We start from the raw sequence: 26,896 nt of genomic DNA, 5'->3' as shown, positions 1-26,896 counted from the left end.
ATGGCATGACCAGATACTCGTAATGGCCCGAGGTGGTACTAAAGGCTGTTTTCCATTCATCACCCTCCCTGATGCGCACCAAGTTGTACGCGCTCCTGAGATCTAATTTCGTGAAGAAACGCGCCCCATGCAACGACTCAGTCATGGTCGCAATCAGCGGGAGTGGATAACTATACTTCACCGTAATCTGATTGAGACCACGGTAATCGATGCACGGGCGCAAACCACCATCCTTTTTCTTCACGAAAAAGAAACTCGAGGACGCGGGGGAAGTGGAAGGCCGTATGTATCCTTGTCTCAGCGATTCGTCTATGTAAATCTCCATAGCTTTCTTCTCCTCCTGAGACAGAGGATACACATGGCTCTGTGGGAGCGCAGCTCCTGCCTGGAGGTCTATCGCACAATCCCCCTGCCTATGGGGTGGCAACCGCGTCGCCCTCGCCTTACTAAACGCAATAGCCAAATCCCCATACTCAGGTGGAACGTGCAATGCGGGCACCTGGTTTGGACTCTCCACCGAGGTAGCCCCTACGGAAACGCCCAAACATCTACCCACACACTGAGCAGACCACTCCATCAGAGCCCTCTCCTGCCACGAAATCGCTGGGTTATGGGTACTCAACCAGGGCATGCCCAGCACCACCGGATACGCAGGAGAGTCAATCAGGAACAGCTGAATCATCTCCTGATGATCCCCCTGCGCACACATCCTAAGTGGCGCCGTGACCTCCCTGATTAAGCCCGTACCCAACGGACGACTATCTAGGGCGTGAACGGGAAAAGGAACATCAACAGGAATGAGGGGAATCCCTAACGCTAAACAAAACTTTTTATCAATAAAATTCCCAGCCGCGCCTGAATCTACCAGCGCCTTATGCTGGGAATGAGGTGCTACCTGTGGAAAACGTACAGGCATACAAAAATGGGCAACAGTGAGCTCTGGGTGAGTGGGGCGCCTACTCACCTGGAGGGAATCCCCAGTGCGGGACCTGTCGTCATCTCCCCTAGGAGGCCATCCCCAGCACCTAGCCGCGGTGTGTCCTCCCCGACCACAGTTGGTGCAGTGGATGGACCCCCTAGCCTGCCGACTCCTCCTCTCTCTAGCGCCAGCGCCCCCGAGCTCCATAGGACACGGCTCGGAGGCGCTGGAGGGTGAAATGGACGGACCCTCCGCAGGACGTCCGCGGGTAGCCAGTAGGTTATCCAGCCTGATGGACATGTCAACCAGCTGGTCGAAAGAGAGGCTGGTGTCCCTACAAGCCAGCTCCCGACGGACGTCCTCTCGTAGGCTACATCTGTATAGATCGATGAGGGCCCGATCATTCCACCCTGCATCTGCCGCTAGAGTACGGAATTCGAGCGCGAATTCCTGGGCACCTCTCCTCCCCTGCCGGAGGAAGACCAGACGCTCCCCCGCCGCTTTCCCCTCCGGGGGATGGTCAAACACCGCCCTGAAGCGGCGGGAGAACTCGTTGTAAGTAATCGTCGTGGCGTCGATCTTCCTCCACTCCGCGTTGGCCCACTCCAACGCTTTTCCGGCCAGGCAGGAGATCAGGGCGGACACGCTCTCATGCCCTGAAGGTGCCGGGTGCACTGTGGCCAGGTATAGCTCCACCTGGAGTAGGAATCCCTGACACCCAGCCGCGGTTCCGTCGTAGGCCCTCGGGAGAGATAGTCGGACTCCTCGAGGTTCCGGCGCTGGAATGGGCGGGCTGGCCGATGGTGCTGGCAGGGCGGGAGGCGGTGGAGGCGTACCCCAGCCTCGGAGGGTGGAAATCACCTCCTGCAGGGCGGTCCCCATCTGCAGGAGCTGCTCTTGTTGGTCCCGAACCTGGGCCTCCAGTCTCGTCTGGGCTGCTTCGGCTCCTGCTGATTCCATTGATGGTGTGTAATTCTGTCAGGGCGTGTTGTAGGTGTAATGTAGGAATCAAACGCAGGACTCAGACTGAATGTTCCAAAGGCTGTATTACTGGCCAAACTAAGGCAACAGGACAACTTAGCCCGAAAGCGAAAAAACACGCACGAAGGCGAAAGGTAATTGCGCACAAACAGGTGCGACAAAATGTAACTGTGCACACACAGGTGCGAAAATGCTCCAGCACAGTGGAGAATAAGCTCAACCGAGCAAAACACAATACTGACGGAAATAATTACACACAACACTAGACAAACACAACGAGAAACTTATAGGACACTAATTACGCCAAAACAGAAACAGGTGTGGAAACAAACAGACAAAAGCAAACGAACATGAAACATATAGCGGTGGCAGCTAGAATTCCGGAGACGACGAACGCCGAAACCTGCCCGAACAAGGGAGAGAGGCAGCCTCGGCCGAAACCGTGACACAGGGCCGTCGCTTCTGGTGGATTTAGCGGATTATACTGTCACCTTTCCTGCTGCCCAACCATGGAAGCACGTCATGCAATGTAGGCCAAATGGAGGGAAGCGGCCTGTGGTGAGTGGGGCTTCTTTGGCGTTCGGAAGACCAACCCAAATAAAGTTGTCAAACAGCTTTGCCCTCCTGGATTCGGCAATTCCAGCGCCATCGTCCCCTACCCCTTTTCAGGGGGATTCTGCGTCAGATTCTGCCTCGGATTCGGATCACCTGACCTCGAGGGTGTCTGATGCACCGGCCCCTCCATCAGCCACAATGGGTTATGCGGCTGGCTTGAGGCGCAAAAACTTCCAGACCTCCTCTGCCATGTCACCAGCCATTATAATTGGAAGTTCTATGGTGAGAAACATCTTGGTTCCTGGGGGGAAAAAACCTTGTGCTATCCTGGGGCTCGGGTACAGGACATTACTAGGCTGATTCCTACCGTTTTACGCAAGAACACAGGGGCTGTCGCTGTCGTAGTCCATGTGGGATCTAATGAGATTAGGATGGCTAGCTCGGAACATCTGAAATGGGATTTTAAAGAACTGATTAGAACTGAAAGACTCTAACAAGCGTCCAATTATTTCCAGCCCAGTGCCATCACGGAATCGTGGCATGGAAAGATTCAGTAGGTTGCTGGCACCACATGACTGGCAACGAGTCTACTGCAACTCTGTTGGAGTTACTTTTGTGGATAACTTTGACACCTTTTGGAAACAGAAGATGCTCTACAGAGAGGATGCCGTCTATTCATATAATCTTGGAGCCTGGACCCTGCCCTCACATTTCAAGGCTGCAGTGAGATATTGACTTTTTATCACTGCAAGTCCCGCTCAGGTAATCCCACACATTAATTATTATGTCATCATACTGCAGGCCCACAACAGGTAACCCTCACTGACTCGTTTTAACCCACGTCCTCACTCATTTACATTACATTTTACATTTACGTCATTTAGCAGACGCTCTTATCCAGAGCGACTTACAAATTGGTGCATTCACCTTATAGCCAGTGGGATAACCACTTTACAATTATTATTATTTAAAAAAAAAAAAAAAAAAAATTGGGGGGGGTAAGGGGGGGGTTAGAAGGATTACTTTATCCTATCCCAGGTGTTCCTTAAAGAGGTGGGGTTTCAAATGTCTCCGGAAGGTGGTGAGTGACTCCGCTGTCCTGGCGTCGTGAGGGAGCTTGTTCCACCATTGGGGTGCCAGAGCAGCGAACAGTTTTGACTGGGTTGAGCGGGAACTGTGCTTCAGCAGAGGTAGGGGAGCCAGCAGGCCAGAGGTGGATGAACGCAATGCCCTCGTTTGGGTGTAGGGACTGATCAGAGCCTGAAGGTACGGAGGTGCCGTCCCCTCACAGCTCCGTAGGCAAGCACCATGGTCTTGTAGCAGATGTGAGCTTCAACTGGAAGCCAGTGTAGTGTGCGGAGGAGTGGGGTGACGTGAGAGAACTTGGGAAGGTTGAACACCAGACGGGCTGCGGCATTCTGGATGAGTTGTGGGGGTTTAATGGCACAGGCAGGGAGCCCAGCCAACAGCGAGTTGCAGTAATCCAGACGGGAGATGACAAGTGCCTGGATTAGGACCTGTGCCGCTTCCTGTGTAAGGCAGGGTCGTACTCTCCGAATGTTGTAGAGCATGAACCTACAGGATCGGGTCACCGCCTTGATGTTAGCGGAGAACGACAGGGTGTTGTTCAGGGTCACGCCAAGGCTCTTCGCACTCTGGGAGGAGGACACAACGGAGTTGTCAACCGTGATGGCGAGATCATGGAACGGGCAGTCCTTCCCCAGGAGGAAGAGCAGCTCCGTCTTGCCAAGGTTCAGCTTGAGGTTGTGATCCGTCATCCATACTGATATGTCTGCCAGACATGCACAGATGCGATTCGCCACCTGGTTATCAGAAGGGGGAAAGGAGAAGATTAGTTGTGTGTCATCTGCGTAGCAATGATAGGAGAGGCCATGTGAGGATATGACAGAGCCAAGTGACTTGGTGTATAGCGAGAATAGGAGAGGGCCTAGAACTGAGCCCTGGGGGACACCAGTGGTGAGAGCACGTGGTGCGGAGACAGCTTCTCGCCACGCCACTTGGTAGGAGCGACCAATCAGGTAGGACGCAATCCAAGAGTGAGCCGCGCCTGAGATGCCCAGCTCGGAGAGGGTGGAGAGGAGGATCTGATGGTTCACAGTATCAAAGGCAGCAGACAGGTCTAGAAGGACAAGAGCAGAGGAGAGAGAGTTAGCTTTAGCAGTGCGGAGAGCCTCCGTGACACAGAGAAGAGCAGTCTCAGTTGAATGACCAGTCTTGAAACCTGACTGGTTTGGATCAAGAAGGTCATTCTGAGAGAGATAGCAAGAGAGTTGGCTAAAGACGGCACGCTCAATAGTTTTGGAGAGAAAAGAAAGAAGGGATACTGGTCTGTAGTTGTTGACATCAGAGGGATCGAGTGTTGGTTTTTTGAGAAGGGGTGCAACTCTCGCTCTCTTGAAGACGGAAGGGACATAGCCAGCGGTCAAGGATGAGTTGATCAGCGAGGTGAGGTAAGGGAGAAGGTCACCGGAGATGGTCTGGAGAAGAGAGGAGGGGATAGGGTCAAGCGGGCAGGTTGTAGGGCGGCCGGCCGTCACAAGTCAAAAGATTTTATCTGGAGAGAGAGGGGAGAAAGAAGTCAAAGCATAGGGTAGGGCAGTGTGAGCAGGACCAGCAGTGTCATTTGACTTAACAAACGAGGATCGGATGTCGTCAACCTTCTTTTCAAAATGGTTGACGAAGTCATCCACAGAGAGGGAGGAGGGGGGAGGGGGAGGAGGATTCAGCAGGGAGGAGAAGGTGGCAAAGAGCTTCCTAGGGTTAGAGGCAGATGCTTGGAATTTAGAGTGGTAGAAAGTGGCCTTAGCAGCAGAAACAGATGAAGAAAATGTAGAGAGGAGGGAGTGAAAAGATGCCAGGTCCGCAGGGAGTCTAGTTTTCCTCCATTTCCGCTCGGCTGCCCGGAGCCCTGTTCTGTGAGCTCGCAATGAGTCATCAAGCCACGGAGCTGGAAGGGAGGACCGAGCCGGCCGGGAGGATAGGGGACATAGAGAGTCAAAGGATGCAGAAAGGGAGGAGAGGAGGTTTGAGGAGGCAGAATCAGGAGATTGGAGGGAGAAGGATTGAGCAGAGGGAAGAGATGATAGGATGGAAGAAGAGAGAGTAGCGGGAGAGAGAGAGCGAAGGTTGCGACGGTGCATTACCATCTGAGTAGGGGCAGAGTGAATAGTGTTGGAGGAGAGCGAGAGAGAAAAGGATACAAAGTAGTGGTCGGAGACATGGAGGGGAGATACATTGAGATTAGTAGAAGAACAGCATCTAGTAAAGATGAGGTCAAGCGTATTGCCTGCCTTGTGAGTAGGGGGGATGGTGAGAGGGTGAGGTCAAAACAGGAGAGGAGTGGAAAGAAGGAGGCAGAGAGAAATGAGTCAAAGGTAGACGTAGGGAGGTTGAAGTCCCCCAGAACTGTGAGGGGTGAGCCATCCTCAGGAAAGGAATTTATCAAGGCGTCAAGCTCATTGATGAACTCTCCAAGGGAACCTGGAGGGCGATAGATGACAAGGATATTAAGCTTAAATGGGCTAGTGACTGTGACAGCATGGAATTCAAATGAGGAGATAGACAGATGGGTCAGGGGAAAAATAGAGAATGTCCATTTGGGAGAGATGAGGATTCCTGTGCCACCACCCCGCTGACCAGATGCTCTCGGGGTATGCGAGAACACATGGTCAGACGAGGAGAGAGCAGTAGGAGTAGCAGTGTTTTCAGTGGTAATCCATGTTTCCGTCAGCGCCAATAAGTCGAGGGACTGGAGGGTAGCATAGGCTGAGATGAACTATGCCTTGTTGGCAGCAGAACGGCAGTTCCAGAGGCTGCCTGAGACCTGGAGCTCCACGTGGGTGGTGCGTGGAGGGACCACCAGGTTAGAGAGGCAGCAGCCACGCAGTGTGAGGAGTTTGTATAGCCTGGGATAGGCAGAGGCATAGTTGACAGGCTGCAGAAAATGGCTACAATAATGCAAAGGAGATCGGAATGAAATGAACTAAACATCTGGGAAAGGAGAGAGTGGGGTTACAAGTGTACATGTCTAGACAGTTCTAGACAATCTTGTACCTCTACCAATTCAAACCAACCCTATGGTATTTTCAAATAAGGTGTTACCTACTGATCATAGCATACTTGTATTAGAGACTCCATCTGACCTCAAATCCTACAGCTGCGGTCTTGGATTTGTTTGTTTTACCCACTTCATATGTGACTGACCGCCTCAATTCAGTCTTATGTAGCAAAATTTGAAATTGTGTTTTTTACATTGGATCAAAGTAGAGACTCAGAGCTAGAAAATTGTATATCATACACTGCAGTTGAGGAACAATGGGAAAGTAATTCTGCTTTGAAAGTTAATAAACTTGTAACCCCACTTTTGATAAAAATGGCCCGTGAATGTTTTGGTACACCTACTGGAGAGCTCTTCCTTGTCTACACCCATTCAGCATCGTTCATTCCCTCTTAAGCCTTAGCCCCACCCATCTTTTTAAGGATTCATGTGAGGCCATGTGGTATACACACGCTATATAAATAAAATTGACGTTTATTGGTCACATGCACAGAATACAGAAGGTGTAAACGATACAGTGAAGTGGCTACTTGCATAGTAGCAATGTCAAAAACAGAACGTGTCCAGATAAATAATATTGTATCATTATTAGAGGATGCTTACCCGACACACTTGTGATGTGAAGGAAATGCTATAACCACCCGGGCCTAACCACATCTAGCTAAGTGGATGGGTCACTATTGTCTAGACATGTACACATGTTCATGAAATACAATAGATGGCCGTAATCACCCCCTGGCTAATTAGATAATTTTTTTAACCTTTATTTAACTAGGCAAATCAGTTAAGACCAAATACTTATTTACAATGACGGCCTACCCCGGCCAAACCCAGACGATGCTGGGCCAATTGTGCACCGCCCTATGGGACTCCCAATCATGGCCGGTTGTGATACAGCTTGGAATCGAACCAGGGGGTCTGTAGTGACGCCTCAAGCACTGAGATGCAGTGCCTTAGACTGCTGCGCCACTCAGGAGCCCATAATGGGACATGTTATCATCTGGTGAAGTGTTTTGTTTAGACATGTAGTCTTCTGTTAAGATATGTACAGTGAGGGAAAAAAGTATTTGATCCCTTGCTGATTTTTTATGTTTGCCCACTGACAAAGACATGATCAGTCTATAATTTTAATGTTAGGTTTATTTGAACAGTGAGAGACAGAATAACAACAACAAAATCCAGAAAAACGCATGTCAAAAATGTTATAAATTGATTTGCATTTTGATGAGGGAAATAAGTATTTGACCCCCTCTCAATCAGAAAGATTTCTGGCTCCCTGGTGTCTTTTATACAGGTAACGAGCTGAGATTAGGAGCACACTCTTAAAGGGAGTGCTCCTAATCTCAGCTTGTTATCCGTATAAAAGACACCTGTCCACAGAAGCAATCAATCAATCAGATTCCAAACTCTCCACAATGGCCAAGACCAAAGAGCTCTCCAAGGATGTCAGGGACAAGATTGTAGACCTACACAAGGCTGGAATGGGCTACAAGACCATCGCCAAGCAGCTTGGTGAGAAGGTGACAACAGTTGGTGCGATTATTCGCAAATGGAAGAAACACAAAAGAACTGTCAATCTCCCTCGGCCTGGGGCTGCATGCAAGATCTCACCTCGTGGAGTTGTAATGATCATGAGAACGGTGAGGAATCAGCCCAGAACTACACGGGAAGATCTTGTCAATGATCTCAAGGCAGCTGGGACCATAGTTACCAAGAAAACAATTGGTAACATATTACGCCGTGAAGAGCTGAAATCCTGCAGCGCCCGCAAGGTCCCTCTGCTCAAGAAAGCACATATAAAGGGCCGTCTGAAGTTTGCCAATGAACATCTGAATGATTCAGAGGAGAACTGAGTGAAAGTGTTGTGGTCAGATGAGACCAAAATCGAGCTCTTTGGCATCAACTCAACTCGCCGTGTTTGGAGGAGGAGGAATGCTGCCTATGACCCCAAGAACACCATCCCCACCGTCAAACATGGAGGTGGAAACATTATGCTTTGGGGGTGTTTTTCTGCTAAGGGGACAGGAGAACTTCACCGCATCAAAGGGACGATGGACGGGGCCATGTACCGTCAAATCTTGGGTGAGAACCTCCTTCCCTCAGCCAGGGCATTGAAAATGGGTCGTGGATGGGTATTCCAGCATGACAATGATCCAAAACACACGGCCAAGGCAACAAAGGAGTGGCTCTAGAAGAAGCACATTAAGGTCCTGGAGTGGCCTAGCCAGTCTCCAGACCTTAATCCCATAGAACATCTGTGGAGGGAGCTGAAGGTTCGAGTTGCCAAACGTCAGCCTCAAAACCTTAATGACTTGGAGAGGATCTGCAAAGAGGAGTGGAACAAAATCCCTCCTGAGATGTGTGCAAACCTGGTGGCCAACTACAAGAAACGTCTGACCTCTGTGATTGCCAACAAGGGTTTTGCCACCAAGTACTAAGTCATGTTTTGCAGAGGGGTCAAATACTTATTTCCCTCATTAAATGCAAATCAATTTATAACATTTTTGACATGCGTTTTTCTGGATTTTTTTGTTGTTATTTTGTCTCTCACTGTTCAAATAAACCTACCATTAAAATTATAGACTGATCATGTCTTTGTCAGTGGTCAAACCTACAAAATCAGCAGGGGATCAAATACTTTTTTCCCTCACTGTAGCTAGCTAGACAGCTAGCTAAACAATGAACTGGCATAATCCCAACACATTGTCATCGCTGTAGTTTGAATCTGTAGGTAGTGAAAGAGCCTACCAACTGGGTTCAATGTTATCTAGCTAACATTAGGCTATAACTAGCAATGATAATGGATTTCTGATTCAAATAATATTAATACACAGATCATACATGTAACGTTAAATAGCAAGCCAGCTAGCTAACGTTTGCTAGCTAACTAATAATACGCTTTATCTTGCAATAAAATGACTTTCTGACAAAATTTGAAACTTATATCTGAAAATGTAGCTAGACTCTTACCTGTATACATGGATGAACGCTTCCTGGCAGACTGGAACTATTTAACTCTGTTTTGTTTGTAGCTACATCTTGTTTGGCCAGCGTTGTGTCAACTCACTTCGGTTCACACTGACCGTGGCATGTGCAGAAAGTAGCCCATCACTTTTTCCAACTGATCTGTCGATAGAGCCTGCTAAATTCAGGGCATCAATGTTGTTGAGAAAAGTAGCAAAACTTTTGTAGTTCTCGATGGCTAACGTTATATCTTTCAAAAACGGTGCGGTAGAAAGGACTGTCAACACATACTGAACAGCTCACGTTATAGACAGAAGCATGCTACGACCAATCCAAACTCATCTTCCGGCATGTCCAGACCACAATTTTCTCAGCCAATCGTGGCTAGCGGGAAGATTCCTGTCTTTTTCCTTGGCTAAACCAACTAGGCTCATAATTTAACAATGCTATTCATATTTATGGATGGAATACAAGTTTGTTATTAAGGCTCATGAAAGTTCACATGTTCCAAAAGTCATGTCTGCTAAAAAAAACGCATTCTGATGAAAAATCAATGTTTACGTTCAAATGCCGATCCTGTAAAGTAGTGACGTGCAACATACACCGAGTTTCCTGAAACGAGTCACATAAGTACAGAACCAGTCAAAAGTTTGGACACACCTATTCATTGAAGGGTTTTTCTTTATGTTTACAATTTTCTACATTGTAGAATAATAGTGAAGACATCAAAACTATGAAATAACACATATGGAATCATGTAGTAACCAAAAAGTGTTTAAAAAATCAAATTATATTTTATATTTGAGATTCTTCAAAGTAGACACCCTTTGCCTTGATGACATCTTTGAACACTCTTGGCATTCTCTCAACCAGCTTCACCTGAAATGAATTTCCAACAGTCTTGAAGGAGTTCCCACATATGCTGAGCACTTGTTGGCTAATTTTCCTTCACTCTGAGGTACAACTTATCCCAAACCATCTCAATTGGTTAGAGGTCGGGTGATTGTGGAGGCCAGTTCATCTGATGCAGCACTCCATCACTCTCCTTCTTGGCCAAATAGCCCTTACACAGCCTGGAGGTGTGTTGGGTCATAGTTCGATCAGATAACTTGTGTGTCCCTCGAATGCACTTCTTCCTGATGAGCACTCTGTCACCTTCAGTGATTGTAGATGCTATCACTTTTGAGTCCCAACTGCATTTGTTGCCCCTCTGACTCTTCTCTGCAGATTTCACAGCGAACTCGTTCAATCGTCTTCTTAGCTGTTTAGTGTAGTTCTGGTGTGTGGTTACATTGTGGCCAGCTGGACTCAGGCCAAAACAAAGGTCAATGGGTAAACAAATTTGTTGCCCAAACATGAATGGAGTCTCACCTGTTGTGTCATTGCGACTGCAATTGTATGCATGCACTTGGGGTTTCACATAATCCCTCCACTCTTCTTTTCTCTTGTCACTCAGTGTGCCAAACATGTCCAATAAAGGTGAAATAAAAAAATAAATAAAAAAGTAATTTTGAAGCGCTCAACAGGATTACCACAAGGGTGGTAAGGGGTTGTTCGTGATTTGACTCCAGCAATGGAGCATCATTCTGCTATCAACTCACTCTAAATTTGGCGCCTTGGTCACTATTAATCATCTGTGGAAATCCATAATGTAAAATCTGGCTATTGTCTGACGGTTTGGTCTATAGTTGGGATAGTTAAAGAGCAGGGCCGGACTGGGAACACGCACCACTGGCTTCGTGCGAGGAGCAGGAACAGGCCGTGCCGGACTGGGAACACGCACCACTGGCTTGGTGCGAGGAGCAGGAACAGGCCGGGCCGGACTGGGAACACGCACCACTGGCTTGGTGCCAGGACAGGAACAGGCCGGGCCGGACTGACGACACGCACCACTGGCTTGGTGCGAGGAGCAGGAAGGGGCCGGGCCGGACTGGCGACACGCACCACTGGCTTGGTGCGAGGAGCAGGAACAGGCCGTGCCGGACTGGGAACAAGCACCACTGGCTTGGTGCGAGGAGCAGGAACAGGCCGGGCCGGACTGGGAACACGCACCACTGGCTTGGTGCCAGGACAGGAACAGGCCGGGCCGGACTGGACTGACGACACGCACCACTGGCTTGCTGCGAGGAGCAGGAAGGGGCCGGGCCGGACTGGCGACACGCACCACTGGCTTGGTGCGAGGAGCAGGAACGGGCCGGGCCGGACTGGCGACACGCACCACTGGCTTGGTGCGGGGAGCAGGAACGGGCCGGGCCGGACTGGCGACACGCACCACAGGCTTGGTGCGGGGTTTAGGAACGGGCCGGATCGGACTGGGAACACGCACCACTGGCTTGGTGTGAGGAACAGGAATGGGCCAGGAGCGGAGAGCTGGCACAACCCGTCCTGGTTGGCTGCCCACTTTCGCACGACACGTGCGGGGCGCTGGCACAGAACGCACTGGGCTGTGCATGCGCACTGGCGATACAGTGCGTTTCTCCGCATACCTGGGTTCCTCTATTAACTCCCGCTCCTTATATTGCCTAACCAGCTCCTCTCTCCGTGCCTCTACTTCCTCCTTCTCCATACGAGCCTCCTGCAGTGCCTCCTCTTGAATGGATCTCTCCCACTCTATTCTAGCTATCAGCCCCCGTAATGTGGTGGCCTCCTCTCTTACCCTGCAGAACCGATCCTTCTCTCTCTCTCTCGGCACTCCTCCTCCAGTGAGGGCTCCTCCGAGAGCCCCCACGAGTTAGGGAACAGACACTCATCGTCGTAGTCATCCTCTGACTCCTCAGTATAGAACTGTTCCCACTCTTCCTCCCATGGTCATAGGGACTCAATCTGGAAACCCACCGGGTGCAGTGGTCGGGGCTCTTCTCTCTCGCTCCCCGACCACCCCTTTAGCCCCCCCAAAATGTTTTATTGGGGCTGCTTCTCGGGCTTCCTCCTCGGCCGGATTCTGTGTTGCCGTTGCTCCTCTCCTGCCTGGACTTCCTTCTTAGCCCAGGGTCCTTTCCCTGCAAATATCTCATCCCAAGACCACATCTTCCCCAGCTGTGTCCAGGGTGTTTGCTCCTGTGCACGCTGCTTGGTCCGTGTTTGGTGGGATCTTCTGTCACCATACATGTTTATTTACCGATAAACACACGACAAAACAACAAACAAATGAAACGTGAAGTCCTAAGGCTGAACACAAAACTAGCCTACTCACGGAACAATATCCCACAACTAACGAGTGCCAATAGGCTGCCTAAGTATGATCCCCAATCAGAGACAACGAGCGACAGCTGTCTCTGATTGGGAATCACACCCGGCCAAACATAGATCTACAACACCTAGACTGAAACATAGAAAACACAACATAGAATATTCACACCCTGACTCAACATATAAGAGTCCCCTGAGTCAGGGCGTGACAATATGATATCCTCCAATCTGCAAATGCAAGAACAGGTGCCGCCTCTCAAGGACGGTCTCAAAAGCTCTCTGGCAACGATCATCCCATTGTCCTGATAGTGGTGGGCTCTTCATGGGCCTCTTCAGTTGTCCTTTCTTCTTCAAGGAGGGATCTCTGACTAGAAGATAATTTAGTGGCCTCACAAACCTTGAATAATTCTGAACAAACCTTCTGTAATATCTAGAAAAACCAAGCAATGCCATCACTTCCTTTATGGTCCTTGAAATATGCTAAGTCTTGAGTGCAGACACTTGTCTTCGTGAGGCTTGATTCCCCTCTCAGAAATAACATGCCCCAAGTACTTCATGGATGACTGGAAGAACTTGCATTTGGAGAGGGAGAGCTTGAGTCCATGCTCTGAGACACGAGACAACACCTTCATTAACATATCTTTATGCTCCAGCGTCTCAGAAAAGATTATGAGGTCATCAAGGAAAGCAATGACTTCCTCCAGGTTTATCCCTGCTCATCACCTTCTCCATCGTCCACTGGAAAGTAGCAGGTGCATTGGTCAATCACTGCGCCATCATCTTGAACTGCTAATTTCCAAATAGAGTGGTATAAGCTGTTTTAGGCTTATCGCCCTCCTCCATCTCAACCTGATAGTAGCCACTTTTCAAGTCCAGTACAGTGAACCATTTGGAACCGGCAAGAAAGCTGAAGGTCTCTATTCTTGGCAGAGGATAAGCGTCCCGCTCGGTCAAGCGATTCAACGTTCAATAGTCTACAACCATCCTTAAGGCACCATTCTTCTTCCTTATAAGCACAATGGGAGAAGCATAGGGGATATCAGATTCCTCAATTATGTGCTCTTCAATTAGCTCATAAAGGTGCTGCTTCAGATCATTGAAATCGTCCGGGGAGACACAACGAGTGCGCTCCTTGAAAGGCACATCAGTTGACACTTTGATCCTATGTTTCACTCCAGATATATGTCCTATATCCAAATCATGCTTGGAGAAAGCATCTGGGACCTTTCGATCAGTCTCTTAATCACACGTTTGCAGAATTAAGGTGCAGCTGGCGAATCTTCAAAATGAAAGTCAGACGACTGAAAAGCTGACTGTTCGACACAGATGACTCTCTCTGGGGACTGGTCAGGACAATTTTGTACAGTTTCTCTTTCTCTTCCATTGATAGGTTTGACCCATTCCACTGCACATACATCTGCAATGACTATTTTTTGGGTGAGTGTATTATCATGCTCTGTCCCATTCTTCATCAGAACATTGTAGTTCACAGGCTCTCCCTGGGAGGAGACGAGTTGATACAACTCAAGTAGCATTGGCAAGTAGCCCTGGCAAGCATGGATCTGAAGGCTTCTCTAGCACAGCACACTTGAACTCATCAACACTGCCGACGAATTCACAGGAGACTTCAATAGTTTCCCCTTTGAGAACAGTGACCGGCTTGCTGCTGTTCACAAGTAACTGCCCTACCGGTTCATCCATGACAGGGGCAGTGACTCGATGACAGACAGCTCACAGTACATGGGCAAAGTCTTTGCAAATAGTGAGTTGGTCAACAGCACTGTCACGTGTAACATCTCTACATGACCTAACAACACGCTTCAGCAAATGTGTTGCTACAATCATAGGCACCCGCTTGGAGTACTGATGATCAAGGCAGACAAGAGCTAAGATATTGAAGGTTTCCTCAGTCTCACACAGCTCTTCGGGTAGTTGAATGGCTATTTCGATGTAACCCATGCATGGCACACTCTGCCCGGCAGTACCATCAATGCTAATAATTGTATTCAAGGGGGTCAGTTGATAGTGACTTAGGTGGGTGTGGTAGAAGGTCTCCGAAACACATGTGACCTGTGATCCACTGTCAGTAAGACTTTTATATTATTTTCCATCAACAAACACTTTCGTTTCACATGCCTCGCCGACCAAACCTTCAGGTATTTTGGAAGGTTTGTGTTCCCTCTCCACCTTTCCATCTGCATGTTTGTTCTGTGAGTGCAGCATGGGAAATTCATCTAGTTACCTCAGAACAGGAGTCATTTAGTTACCTCAGAACAGATTGTAGAGAATGATGCACTAACAGACTCGTACATACTTTATTTTCATTTCAACCATTTTATGTCCTAAGTGCTTTGCTAAAGATTGATGTAAAAAAAAAAGGGTCTGATTCACTTGATCCGTTCTTACTGCAGCTCTCTGCCCTACTTATTGCAGAGCCATTGACCTATATTTTTAACTTGACAATATTTTCTGGTGTAATCCCTAAGATCTGGAAAGCAGCCTCCCCCTACGTAACGGAAGTATTCACACCCCTGGACTTTTTCCACATTATGTTGTGTTACAGCCTGAATTCAAAATGGATTAAATTGAGATTTTGTGCCAATGATCTACACACAATACCCCACAATGTCAAAGGGGAATTTTGTTTTAGACATTTTTACACATTTATAAATTAAAAGCTGAAATGTCTTGAGTCAATAAGCCTAAATACGTTTAGGAGTAATCATTTGCTTGCCAAGTCACATAGGTTGGACTCACTCTGTGTGCAATAATAGTGGTTAACATTATTTATTTAATGATTACCCCATCTCTGTACCCAACATATACAATTATCTGTAAGGTCTCAAAGTCGAGTAGTGAATTTCAAGCACAGATTCAACCACTAAGACCAGGGAGGTTTTCCAATACAGCGCAAAGAAGGGCACCTATTGGTAGTAAAATTAAAGAAAGCAGACACTGAATATCCCTTTGAGCATGGTGAAGTTATTAATTACACTTTGGATGGTGTATCAATACACCCAGTCACTACAAAGATTGTCTGATTGTTGTCACTGTAAACTAAGATGACTCGATGTATTTTGAAAGACGTTGAGGATTATAATAAATACCACTTTGAAGTCATACAAGCAAGCCAAACACCTGTGAGTCCAAATGTGCACTTAATCTCCAAATCATAAAACGCATATACATTGTCAACGTTTATGACCACTATGTTTGATGTACAGTTGCAAGATTACATGTCGTCATACCCTGGGTTGTTCTGAACAGAATGAGCCTATGTTTATTGTTAAGAAACTTGCGCTCACGACTCCTTTCTATGCACACCAAATTACGATCTGTTTCTCTGAATTGCCTTGTCAAAGCCTAACACTATAAGATAATATTTTATAACTTAGCTAGTCATGTAAGCAATATAACAAGTTATCAAATCATGCCCACCTGACCCAGATTGTGATTTATAATGGACCATTTTTGATTGCGTAAACAACAGTAATTGTGTGATGGCGGGGATCCAGGGTTGTGTTCCAAACGAAACAACTACAATTGTGCTTCCTCTAGTTCCTCAGTGGCACTGCTAGGAGAGCTAAAAAAAAAAAAGTACCTTAGGGAGTGAACGTTATTTATAATAAGAGTTACATGGAGAAAATTGGACCTGTCTGAAATGAAAATGGATGGCCCTCCCTTCAGCAAAATATATTTGACCTAAACCCTCCCTGAATGCTTGAAAAAAAAATAACAATGACCCTCCACTATACTCAAAATAATAATTAAAATATCAATTGGATAGCAGAGAACGTCCTTAGCATTTCCCCTCACTTCTTGGACAGACCAGATCCTTAGATATGCCATTTTAGAAACTGTATTTCATCCTGTAAGCATTACATGGCAACGCAGGAATTTCGATAGAGCACAAGGCTGTGGGCAAGAAGGTTGTGGGTTCACAGACCACTGTGGACAAAAGTAGGGGTGGAAAGATCTAGTTTATAGTAAAAGCATTGACTGAATCTATTGTCGTATTTGCAGGTCAGAGAAAAAAGTCTTATATAAACATTTCATGCAATTCAACGTCATTTTACATATTAGCAGAATAATTTTTAATACCACACACATTACCAAAATTACAGACTAACGGACAGAGAGATAGGCCTACGTGTTACATCTTATATTTATCTAATGCAAAATCAGTGTGTCTTGTTTGCAAATAATTAATTCTGAGACATCATTAGGAGTCTGAGCATGGTACTTTAAAAAGTTAGGCCAAACTTTCCATGCCAGACAGTAGACCTACCGACACAGAAAAATGTAAGCTTTAACTGCTGGCTACTCCTCTTCTTTAACTCAATGAGAGAAGGCTTTAAATGTTTCCCTAAAAGCTGTCTGGGTTTAAACATCTTCTATTTTACATAAAGTGAATAGCTTAATAGTGACAGAATTAGATTACTTCCCAAGTAAAATCATTGTTTCCCTCCTCGGCTATAGAAGGTTGTAGCTTAGCCACTGAATGTCAAAGAAACAACACAATTTATTTTTCTTCACAACCAAGCCCTCTTGTTGTTAGTAAAGTCTAATTAAAATGAAGATGTTGAAATGAATTATGCCTACTTAAATTTGCCTACTTTCAGCACCATGAGCAGTCCATTTCCGATTGTTGATTGCTTCAAGTTTCAGCACCACAATGTAAATTACTCAAATCTGGCTCATTGTTAGGTCAATAACTCTGATAAATACATCATGGACAAGAAACATATTGTTTTTATTAAAATAAATTATATACTGAACAAACATATACACGCAACATACAACAATTTCAAAAATTTTACTGAGTTACAGTTCATATAAGGAAATCAGTCAATTGAAATAAATTCATTAGGGCCTAATCTATGGATTTCACATGACTAGGCAGGGGCGCAACCATGGAAAGGCCTGGGAGGGCATAGGCCCACCCACTTGGGAGCCAGGCCCGCCCACTGGGTAGCCAGGTCCAGCCAATCAGAATGAGTTTTCCCCACAAAAAGACTTTATTACAGACAGAAATACTCCACAGCTTCATCAGCTGTCCGGGTGGCTGGACTGCCAAATTCTCAAAAACGACATTGGGAGCAGCTTATGGTAGAGAAATTAACATTAAATTATCTGGCTACAGCTCTGGTGGACATTCCTGCAGTCAGCATGCCAATTGCACGCTCCCTCAAAACTTGAGACATCTGTGACAAAACTGCACATTTTAGAGTGGCCTTTTATTGTCCCCAGTACATGGTGCACCTGTGTAATGATCATGCTATTTAATCAGCTTCTTGATATGCCACACATGTCAGGTGGATGGATTATCTTGGCAAAGGAGAAATGCTCACTAACAGGGATGTAAACAAATTTGTGCACAAAATTTGAGAGAAATAAAATAAGGATTTTGTGCGTATTGGACATTTCTGGGATCTTTTATTTCAGCTCATGAAACATGGGACCAAGACATTACATGTTGCATTTATATTTTTGTTCAGTATAGTAGTAGCAAGCTATCAAAGTTGACCTCCGGTCCTCCTTCTCATCTTCCTGCTCTCTTATAATTTCTCAATCAAGTTTGTACCAACAGGTGTAGCCTATTGAATATCATTGTAGAATAGGCATATGCATAAAATGCATCCTCCAATTGCAACGTCTTCCTAAGCCCACACATATTGTCAGAAGAAACATTTATATTTCTAGCACCCTCAAACACCAAATTAGACATACCTAATTTGAAAAAATGACCTGTTAAATGTCCAAACTGCATGCCAATCATTTGATCTCAATCAGTTTCATGGGAATATGCATTTAGATATTCTTGAATTACTGGGCAAATTAAAGGAGATGGTGTTAAACTATTAGCCTTTGTCTGCCTATTTTGTTTTAATCAAAGCATATATCCTGCCTAGTTGCACGCACTGTTAAATGACTGAGGAGGTGTTTTTGGTTGAACATATTATAGGCCTACTATGCTACGGTAGGCTAGCCTTTATACTATTATATCAATTTCTGTTATGTAAAATAGTAATTAATCATTGTGATCTTGCGAGATATTGATTCTGCTTTGATCTAACTTTACTAAACGAGCACCATTGTGAGAAGTGATAATCTTCTATTTGTAATAATAAGTGATGAGTAGGACTAGGCAACAGATCTTGATGAGGACTATTTTAAGCGATTTGAGCGCCCTTCAAATCGTGGCTGAGGAGGTAAACAAGTGGTCACGTCGTTCTGGGTTCCACTGCGCAAGAGGGATCCTATGGAGTTTTATGAACATCAAGGCAGGTATGCAGTGAATTTGGATCCTAGATCTCGTTGGTGTGATGATAAGGTTCATGCGGTGGATCAGTTTGTTTGCATACGCAATGGAGGTGGTACATTTCTGTAAGGTAAGAACTCAGAGAGTAAGGCGAGTTCAAGTGTTTCTTAGGTCTATATGAGCCCCAAGTCCATAACAAACTGTTTTGAGGACATCTGTTTTAGCAACCCCTGGTAGAGTTTTCTGTCTGTGGCTGTTCTTGTTATGTCGGATTTGGCCCGCTCAAAGTGGTCAAGCCTCGGACCGACAGGCCTCTGCACACACAACCACAGTTATTCATAATTCACACCACCGCCAAAGAGAGAGAAGAAGGAACAAAACACTATGTACCTATAGGCTGCAATAGCCTACATATTTATTCAGTTTGTCATTCTATCGTTTTCATGGAATTTTTTGTGGTAATTAAATATATTTTATTTACAATTGATCAGAATTAATTTTCCACAAATATATTTAGCAACTCCGTGTATTCTCAAATTGAAAAAAGCGAGGGAGTGCCACTCCACCGCGCTTCAGCAGCACTACATCCCTGGCAGTGTGTAATGCAGCCTAGTTTTATTTACACCATCCCAGCAGCTATCTTAGAAATATAACTTTGTGGTCTATAGCCTACATTTGATTGAGACCACACTAAATAGCCTATAGGCACACTTGATATTGTACGCCCAGCAGAGAATCAGAGATGAGAGGCAGCATCAGGCACACATCGATATATAGCCTTTTAAGCAAGTAATTCTAAAACACTGAGAAATATTGCAATTTCATCCATTACAAATTACATGTTCCTCCCCTGGACTAGATTTAAAAAATACTAAACCCTTCCCTTGACTGAAATTGAAAGAGCATGACCCTCCCCCATTTTCCTCCAGGTACCCATTAGGTACATTTCTGTCCATCCCTTATAGTTGAAGACTCTTCTTTGAGTCATAAAAGTGCATTACAATTGCTCAGGAACTGGAGAGGTGTGTGGCCACTTGGAGACACCAGTTAGTCCTCTCACTCAAAACATTGTAACTTTTTTGTCTTATGCGGCACCTACCCCACATTTTCCAGGAATAGTTTTATGTTACTGAATGTATCCAGAGTATTTTTAGATTTCTTTATCAACAAATGTGGCGAAAGTACAGTAAATATAAAATTAAAATTAAAATCAACAGTGTAATGGTTGGATTCAGTCTTGTCAGGTGAACTATTGTGTACTCACCTTTTGGTCTAATTTCCCCATTATCTCCAAACCTTTCCCTTTCATTTGCTACCATGGTTATACATTTGCTTTTCGTAATTTTCTGTAAGAAACATATACATTGAGCCCTATCCATATACACTACCAGTCAAAAGTTTGGACACATACTCATTCAAGGGGTTTTCTTTATTTAAAAAAATGTTTACATTGTAGAATAATAGTGAAGACATCAAAACTATGAAATAACACATATGGAATCATGTAGTAACCAAAAAAGTGTTAAACAAATCGAAATATATTTTATATTTGAGATTCTTCAAATAGCCACCCTTTGCCTTGATGACAGCTTTGCACACTCTTGGCATTCTCTTTTCAGCTTCATGAGGTGGCCACCTGGAATGAATTTCAATGATCAGGTGTGCCTTCTTAAAAGTTAATTTGTGGAATGTCTTTCCTTCTTAATGCGTTTGTGCCAATCAGTTTGGTAAAAGACCAAGTCCATATTATGGAAAGAACAGCTCAAATAAGCAAAGAGAAATGACAGTCCATCATTAATTTAAGACATCAATACGGAACATTTCAAGAACTTTGGAACGTTTCTTCAAGTGCAGTCGCAAAACCCATCAAGCGCAATGATGAAACTATCTCTCATGAGGACCACCACAGGAATGGAAGACCCAGAGTTACCTCTGCTGCAGAGGATAAGTTCATTAGAGTTACCAGCCTCAGAAATTGCAGCCCAAATAAATGCTTCACAGAGTTCAAGTAACAGACACATCTCAACATCAACTGTGTGAATAAGGCCTTCATGGTCTAATTGCTGCAAAGAAACCACTACTAAAGGACACCAATGATAAGAAGAGACCTGCTTTGGCCAAGAAACACGAGCAATGGACATTATACCGGTGGAAATCTGTACTTTGGGCTGGAGTCCAAATTTGAGATTTTTGGTTCCAACCGCTGTGACTTTGTGAGACGCTGTGTGGGTGAACGGATGGTCTCCGCATATGTAGTTCCCAACGTTAAGCATGTAGGAGGAGGTGTTATGGTGTGGGGGTGCTTTGCTGGTGACACTGTCTGTGATTTATTTAGAATTCAAGGCACACTTAACCAGCATGGCTACCACAGCATTCTGCAGCGATATGCCATCCCATCTGGTTTGGGCTTACTGGGACTATCATTTGTTTTTCAACAGGACAATGACCCAACACACCTCCAGGCTGTGTAAGGGCTATTTGACCAAGAAGGAGAGTGATGGGGTGCTGCATCAGATGACCTGGCCTCCACAATCACCCGACCTCAACCCAATTGAGATGGTTTGGGATGAGTCGAACTGCAGAGTGGAGGAAAAGCAGCCAACAAGTGCTCAGCATATGTGGGAACTCCTTCAAGACTGTTGGAAAAGCATTCCAGGTGAAGGTGGTTGAGAGAATGCCAAGAGTGTGCAAAGCTGTCATCAAGGCAAATGTGGCTATTTGAAAAATGTCAAATATAAACTATATACTGATTTGTTTAAAAAAATGTTGGTTACTACATGATTCCATATGTGTTATTTCATAGTTTTGATGTCTTCACTATTATTCTACAATGTAAAAAATAGTAAAAAATAAAGACAAACCTTGAAAGAGTAGGTGTGTCCAAACTTTTGAATGGTACTGTAGGTCTATTCCCACCAGTGGTTAAAGTGGGCTTATTTTTATAGATCTTGCCTCTCCCTAAACAGCAAGAAGCAGATTGTACAGTCAACGTTCCTGACAGTTATTGACTATGGTAACACAATTTACCAGAATGCAGCAGCCACTACTCTTAAACCGTTGGATGCCGTCTACCATAGTGCTCTTCACTTTATCACAGGTAATTCGTTTTAATACGAATAACTGCATCCTGTATCAAAAGTTTGGCCGGTCCTCATTAAAGTCCCGTAGATCACTTCACTATTCCCTTTCTGTTTACAAAGCTCTACTACACAAGCTTCCGACTTACCTAACTTTGTTGTTGAAATATAAAAACATGAGTTACCAATCCATGAGTTCCCAATCCCATTCAGAGGGTTGGTTAACTCTTGTGGTTTCGAATTAGGTAAATCTGCCTTCAGTTTTAATGCCCCTCATTTTTGGAATAACCTGCGTCTTGATTCCTGGTGTCGCTAGCGCAGTTTAGGAGTCTGTTGAATTTGTTAAATGAGAATTGTATTTGTTTTGATTAAATGTAAAAATGTATTGTGGTCAACAATTGTAGTAAAAACAATTTTTTTACCTGTGTTATTATTATTTGTTAATTATTTTTGCAATGTTTGTGTTTTTGTTATCCTCAGGTCACCATTGAAAATGAGACCCTTATCTCAATGGGCTCTCCTGATTAAATACAAGTTCAATAAATAAAATAAAAACAAATCAAGAAAATAATCACTTATGTTATGCTGTAGAACTATATATATTTTGTAAAGATGCATGAATATCACTTAACTCGAAAGGATTAGACTTGTACAATAAATGCATATAAAACTTATTGTAACTTTTTCTGTTTAAAAAATAAATACAAATCGACACATTTATTACAAGCCTAACAATATTTTATATTTTGAATCCCAGATACTCATAGTTGCCCTTTGATAACTGCTTTAAAATCATTAGATATGACAGCCTTTCTGTTCGAATAACTCATTCTGTCTTGTAATAGGCTGTGCGACCATAACATTTCAATAATTATGCCGTGTGTTGTACGGCTACATCTACCTCCTGTTTGATTTGTTTATATTCAGTCAAAGATCGGATCAGAATCACTCAAAGCTGTGTAGCATAGTGATTTCCCTATGCGTACTCCTGTGTACACACACCCGGCACACATATTGTACCATGACGATGCTGTCTGTATGGTAATCACCCTAGAAGTATATTATGTTTCATTTTTTTCTCATAACGCTCATCATAACACAGTAATGTAGAGATGATCTTTTTCCCTGTAAGGATATTAATATTGAGAGACAGAGAGAGAGATGTTGTGTGATAAAGTGCGAGCGTGTGTATGTTTCCGGTCTATTCATACCCTTAATGAAGCTCTTGAGGTGACATGATCGTAGTGTTGTGGAAATAATTGTTTTCCACAAATGATCCAGCGCCCACCCTTGGGCCAATTAGTGACAATTATTCAAATGTGTGTTGCCTGGATTAATGACAGAGAGAAAATATTTCATGACTCCAGCTCAAAAGGGAAAGGAGATATTCTTGTTCAAAGTTTGGTGGGGGACAAAAAGTATAATTTGCGGAGAATGTAATGGGCCAAGCTGGGAAAGTTGTTGCTCATGAGATAGCCTCTGCCAAGTCCCCAACAACCGGATGTTCCGGTTTTCAGGGGAAATGGAAGAGAGCCTGTGATGTGACTTCTGCTTTTGGTAGTTAACAAGGCGACGTTCCATCTTAACTCCTCCTCCACATTTACTGGATTGGTTAAAAGTGCAGAAAGAGAACCTCCCCTGACAGTTATTTTTCTTCTCGTCAAGACCAGTATGTAGGGGATCTAGTTTCAGGTGTTTCTTTTACATCTGCTACGTTAGGTTACCCATGAGGAGATGCATAGATGTACAAAATGTCATGACTGTAGCTCAAACAGGACAGGCGATATGCTTGTTGCCAGCCAGCCAGTCATTCTCAGCCGCATACACCCTCACAGCAGAGCTGGGTCTAGCCTTGTCTGGCAGCGAAACAGTTCATTCAGCCTCATGTACACCCTTTTTAAAAAACATATCTGATATGGCTGACTTGTTTGAACAAATGTTGTTTCTACTGACAATTGAGATGTACAAACTATGGCATAAGGGAACGACGAGCGGATAAGAGGCAATCTGTAATTTCAATTAAGACATTAATGGACGGACATAGTCAATATAACTATTTGTTCAGCACTTTTGAAATGTACAGCGACAGAATTCAGAACATGGGCCGTACTTACGGTATTCTCCCTATACACCAACTCAGAACCGTAGGATAAATAAAGGGGGCATATAAGCAGACAATGAAAGCTCTTCAAATATTAAATGATGACATTACTCTAAAACAGGCTATAGGCTACATGTGCACCACCAAGTCAGAACAGTAAGCTAAGTTATGAGGAGGAAAGGGACCAAATTATTAGGGTGAGGCACATGGGCTACTAACAGCTTACTATACAACATACACTTAGTATTACTTTCTTAGCTACAGTATACATATCTCCCTGGCATATTACATAATTTACAATGCCTTGCAAAAGTATTCATACCCCTTGGCGTTTTTCTATTATGTTGCATTGCAACGTGTAATTTAAATGGATTTTTATTTGGATTTCATGTAATGGACATACACAAAATAGTCCCAAAAAAGTGAAATGAAGAAAATCTATTGTTTAAAAAAATTCGGAAAAGTGGTGCGTGCATATTTATTCACACCCTTTGCTATGAAGCCCCTAAATAAGATCTGGTGCAACCAATTACCTTCAGACGTCACATAATTAGTTAAATAAAGTCCACCTGTGTGCAATCTAAGTGTCACATGATCTAAGTATATATACACCTGTTCTGAAAGGCCCCAGAGTCTGCAACACCACCAAGCAAACGGCACCATGAAGATCAAGGAGCTCTCCAAACAGGTCAGGGACAAAGTTGTGAATAAGTACAGATCAGGGTTGGGTTATAAAAAATATCAGAAACTTTGAACATCCCACGGAGCACCATTAAATCCATTATTAAAAATGGAAAGAATATGGCACCACATCAAACCTGCCAAGAGAGGGCCACCCACCAAAACCCATGGAACAGGCAATGAGGGCATTAATCAGAGAGGCAACAAAGAGACCAAAGATAACCCTGAAGGAGCTGCAAAGCTCCTTAGCGGAGATTGGAGTATCTGTCCATAGGACCACTTTAAGCCATACACTCCACAGAGCTGGGCTTTATGGAAGAGTGGCCAGAAAAAAGCCATTGCTTAAAGAAAAAAATAAGCAAACACGTTTGGTGTTCACCAAAAGTCATGTGGGAGACTCCCCAAACATATGGAAGAATGTACTCTGTTCAGATGAGACAAAAATTTAGCTTTTTGGCCATCAAGGAAAACGCTATGTCTGGCGCAAACCCAACACATCTCATCACTCCGAGAACACCATCCCCAGAGTGAAGCATGGTGGTGGCAGCATCATGCTGTGGGGATGTTTTTCATTGGCAGGGACTGGGAAACTGGTCAGAATTGAAGGAATGATGGATCGCGCTAAATACAGGGAAATTCTTGAGGAAAACCTGTTTCAGTCTTCCAGAGATTTGAGACTGGGACGGAGGTTCATCTTCCAGCAGGACAATGACCCTAAGCATACTGCTAAAGCAACACTCAATTGGTTTAAGGGGAAACATTTAAATGTCTTGGAATGGCCTAGTCAAAGCCCAGACCTCAATTGAGAATCTGTGGTATGACCTAAAGATTGCTGTACACCAGCGGAACCCATCCAACTTGGAGGAGCTGGAGCAGTTTTGCCTTGAAGAATGGTTAAAAATCCCAGTGGCTAGATGTGCCAAGCTTATAGAGACATACCCCAAGAGACTTGAAGCTGTATTTACTGCAAAAGGTGGCTCTACAAAGTATTGACTTTGGGGGGCTGAATAGTTATGCTAGCTCAAGTTCAGTTTTTTTGTCTTATTTCTTGTTTTTTTCACAAAAATAAATATTTTCCATCTTCAAAGTGCAAATCAAATTTTACAAACCCCCAAAAAATCCATTTTAATTGCAGGTTGTAAGGCAACAAAATAGGAAAAATGCCAAGGGGGGTGAATACTTTCGCAAACCACTGTATGCAGCAGCATACAATACATTTTTGGACTCACCTTGTTGTGCTGTGCTCACTTGAACAGGAAGGTGGCATGGCGGTCCTTCTTGTAGGCAAATTTTGTCATCAAACTTTGTCATCAAAGTCTGGCATTGTATGGATTTATGGTGCTTTCAAGACAACTGGGAACTCGGGAAAAGAACAAGGTCGAATCATGACGTCCGTGATCTTCAGGTCGGTGCTCTAGAAAGAGGCCTGAGTTCCTGACTTGCAATTCCGAGTTGGATGACCGTTAAAACGTATTTTCCCAGTTGGAGCTCGTTTTTTTCCGAGTTCCCAATTGTCTTGAAGTCATGCTGGATTGACAGCATGACAAATGTATTCAAACTTTTCTGGCACATGGTGTTGCATGTGAATGTTTATCCTTTTAAGCTTGGAAAAGAGACCCATAACCCAGACTTGGACCACACAACCACTCCACTGAATAGCAGGCTAGTGATTGCTTTGCAACGCTTGCAGTTAGCCACTGATTCCTTCCAAACCACTCATTGTTGAATTTGCGATTTCCAACTGTAATGTTTATGTCCAATGTCCGATAAGCACCGATACGTTTTATCTATAATTTCTCTTCATATGACTAGGATTGAAAAGGATTTGCCAGTAGATTGTCGACTTGATTCATGATGATGACTGCTTGTCTAACTTGCTAGCTAAGATTATGAAAGTATGATGTTGACATGATCAGTCCGATCAAAGCTACGGTAGATATAATGTGATTTGACGTCATTTTATCTGTGGCCAAAGACCTTGCGCCTTCTTGGATGGGCACTTCTAATATAAATATATGGCAGCACCCAAGGGGCTTGAATTTTCGAGTTCTCCCCGTACATTTTGCGGTGATGTAGTGTCCCCATGAGT

The 26,896-nt window shown here is 44.5% G+C and overlaps 1 protein-coding gene across 1 annotated transcript in view; it reads left to right on the top strand.

Moving 5' to 3' along the window:
- LOC311128219 (protein kinase C-binding protein NELL1-like) overlaps positions 1-26,896 on the top strand; it is a gene marked incomplete at both ends in the record, with an annotated part of 560,800 nt that overhangs the window by 502,817 nt on the left and 31,087 nt on the right. The window lies entirely within an intron of this gene.

This window comes from Coregonus lavaretus (genome assembly GCF_964263955.1).
Source record: "Coregonus lavaretus genome assembly, chromosome: 4".
NCBI classification, from domain to species: domain Eukaryota; kingdom Metazoa; phylum Chordata; class Actinopteri; order Salmoniformes; family Salmonidae; genus Coregonus; species Coregonus lavaretus.
Note: the sequence above shows the minus strand (reverse complement) of the source record. Positions and strands in the feature narration are given on the sequence as shown.